Source organism: Chenopodium album, chromosome 24, assembly GCF_948465745.1.
Source record: "Chenopodium album chromosome 24, dcCheAlbu1.1, whole genome shotgun sequence".
Taxonomy (NCBI): Eukaryota; Viridiplantae; Streptophyta; class Magnoliopsida; order Caryophyllales; family Amaranthaceae; genus Chenopodium; species Chenopodium album.
Genome location: NC_137857.1, coordinates 10,381,942 through 10,385,661, shown reverse-complemented (window position 1 = coordinate 10,385,661; position 3,720 = coordinate 10,381,942).

Here is a 3,720-nt window from a genome sequence, read left to right as displayed (position 1 = left end):
ACAACAATAATAATAACAATAACAATAACAAATTAAAATAAAGTTGAGTTAGATCTTACAACGACGCTTCAACGCTTTCCCAAATTTATAATTTCTCGAATTTATAATTTCCCGAAATTATAATTTCCCGAATGTAAATATAACAAAGTATTTTTTTTTTTTTTTTTGGTAGTAGACTAATAATATTAAAAATGTAAAATTTATAAGAGAATAAGAGATTAAGAAATATTAAGAGATTATAATTTATAAATTATAATATATGAGAATAATGAGATTATGAGAATAAGAGAGTAAGAGAATGAGATGAGAAGTTGAGTTGTGGAAAGAATTGGAAGTTTAGGGTGGTATTTATAGGTGAAAATATAGCCGTTTATAGCCGTTTATGGCCGTTTATGGCCGTTGGAGGGAAAACACAACCAGCCTTATAGCCGTTAGCCTGCGGGCCGTGCCTGCGGGCCGTGCCTGCGGGCCGTGCCTGCGGGCTATTGGCCGGGCTCGTGCCGTGCCGGGCTGTTTTTTGGTTTTTTTTAACCGCAGCCCGCACGAGGCACGAGGGGCGTGCCATCGTGCCGGGCCGGGCCTGCCGGCGGGCCGTGCCGTGCCGGGCCATCCTCGTGCCGTGCCCGGGCCGCCCGCGTGCTGACCCGGCCCACGCCCAGCTTTACCCAAGATACACTTTCATCTCGTCGGTTCCGCTTGTGCCCGCTTCGAAGTATCGGCCGTCACAAGCCCCGACTCCGCACTCGTTGTCATCGTGTGCCCTTTTAAGACACCTTTGGTCCGTGTTGCTGTGTGCTCATGAACCTCCCTTAAGATAGGCTTGCGTCCTTGTCATTAATAGACAAGCGCGCGCCGCACGATCCAGTGTCAAAACACTCGGACCATGATACTTTGCAATTGATTGGGATTGAAAAACCTACATAGATGAATGAAGTAATGGCCTTAGCAGCTTTTTATTTAAGCTCACACCAATTTTAGCCTCAATCCATCTTACAAAATTGATACCTAAAAAATTATTCTCTCATTTAACAATAATCACTTTTGAAAGCTAGAAGAAAAAAGCTTCACCTCCATAGCAGCAAAAGGGTACTAGAAAACACCAGCAAATACTCCCTTCTCACTTTTGAATTAGTTTTCACTACCTATTCTCACAAAGTTTACTCAAAGGTCAATCTTATTTCACTTTGCAAATAGAGTGAACACAAAAGCACAGGCATAGCACACAACCAAATACACAGAACCAATGCTATTTTCGAATACTGAAATCAAACATAGCTAATACTGATATATTCACCATAAAAAGCTAATTTTTAATAAACAGATTGTCATAAGAGCGGATATCTGAATCTAAAACAGATTGTTATTCCCTCTCAAACAGAATTAGTCATTCTAGATAGAGACTTAGAATACAAACCAACAATTTAAGGAAGTAATAATCATTACAATTACAAAATTAATAATATGGGCTGCGATCAGTTTAATTTTCCTCAAATCTCAGTTTGCTAGCTATGTGTTATATCTCAAGATGAACCGGAGACTGAAAAACCCTGCACCTTAGGCGACTCTAGTAAAAACATTATAGAAGTTATTGCGTAGTCTTAGCTTTACAAGCAAATATATCTGTCCAACCAAGACAGTAGATCAAGTCATAGGAGAGAGGAGGTGGAGGGATGGGGTTCAAGTGCTTAATTGTTTGCTTTCTCGTTTTATGAATATGCCAAACCTGATAGAAATACCAAACAAATGAATATTTCAGAAGAATTTTATATCGGTGTATGTAATAAATAGGCCTCAATGTCAGTCTCCAAGATTCTTTACAACTAAATAACTCTTACACCTGTTCCCCAAGATTTTCTATACACGGTACATCTCTAAATTCTGGGCACTTACAAAGACAAGACTTGCGTGCCCCCAAACCAGAAAGTCCTAAACTATAGCTCCTATCGGTACAAAATTCAAGTAATTACAATTTACCTGTTTAGGCAATGGTCATCCAACTCCTCACCAAAGCCAAAAGCTCTTGCTTTAATTTCCAGGGTGTTGCTGCACAAGACACTGAGGAACAGCATATTGCAGATCCAACAAGCAAGTATTTAGGATTTAAGATCAACACAATTCTACTGCAATGTTAACTATATGAAACATTTCCATGTTCTCGTAACACCTCTTCAATGCGCTGAAGGAGCTCCTCATAAAATTTCACAGAATCTGTTGTAAACCTACCCAAGGCCTCAAATACATGCTGTAGACCAGCCTGTAAACTAGTCTTGCTACTGGTATCACTCTGATAAACAACATTGCCAGATAAGGAGAGACCATCAGACTCCCTAGAAGCCAGAACCATCTTCTTTTGCATTTTAATATCTTCTTTCCCCAAGTTCTTAACTTTCCTCTCCATATCTCTATTTGTTGTCATTCTCTGCCGTAGTTCACCTTTGTCTCGTTCTCTGAAGTGTAAAACTATCATGGCAAACACACGCCTGATTCAATCAGATCTTTCTCAGATGTCTCTGATATTCTTTCCAATGGTTGATCCCACTGGCTAACTAAGAACTAAATGTACACTTAAAGTAGAAATAACTAGCTTATTAAAATACCAAGAGTACAAGATAGCTGACAATCCATAAAATTAATGTATAAGATTGCCATGGAGCAAGGAAGTAAACTAAAACCCAAAATTGAACTAAATTGAGGTAATGATCCTTCTACAAACATCATACACAGCTTCATCAACACTAAATTGAATTGAATTGAGCTACCGCTCTTCATCTAAAACCCTAAATTTATGCCCAAATTAATCAAACAACCAATTTATCCCTATTTCACAAACCCTAAATTGAACTAATGGTCTTCAATTATAACCCTAGAAATGATCTACCAAAATTAACAAGTCATATGGAGCAATTTTAGTCAATTACAAAAACAAGTGAATGAAAATTACATAAATTATTCAAATGCTTCTAATTTTAGAATTAATCAAACAAATATACAACTAATCACTAATTTTCACACTAATTCAGAAATTCAATTCAGATGTACCTTACACAAGAAGATGACAAGGAGAATTGAAGCGTCTCTTGCTCGCACTTTCTCTCTCCTGCTTCCACTTTCTCTCTCTTGCTGCACTTTCTTTGTCTTGGTCAAACTTTCTCTCTCTAAATTACTTTCCAGAAAGTTGAAATTTTTTAAAGAAAATGGCAAAGGCGCCAATTCGCCAAATGAATTTTCGTGAAAATTTCATGACTGAGTACAGTGAGGCCGTTTTGCTAACCCAGCTGGCCCCCAACTTAAGCCGTGAAAATACGATATTACCCCTACTTACTACCAATTGGACCCTCTCCACTTTTGATTAGTCCTCCCTCAGCCACCCCTTCCCCTTTTCCTGCCACCCCACCGAAAGAGCTAATCCCATCTAAACCAACCAGGCCACCCGCCGGACCAACCCCACCTTAAACAACCACCCTTAATTAATACCCCTACTAGTGAATCCCACCAACGATTTCAGGCACCCCTTTCCTTTCCCGTCCCTGCTTTCGGCCCCCCTTCCCCGTGAAGAAGAGATACCTGATGATGATGAGTCACCAGCAATGTTTAGTTCGGGTGTAAAATCGTCGGGAATTAGAAGACTCAAATGATTCTAAGGTACGGTGAAGAGTGGTGGGGTGGGGCTTCATGGGGTTCGCCGGAAGGGATAATGGTTGGAGGTGGTTGGTTGGGGTA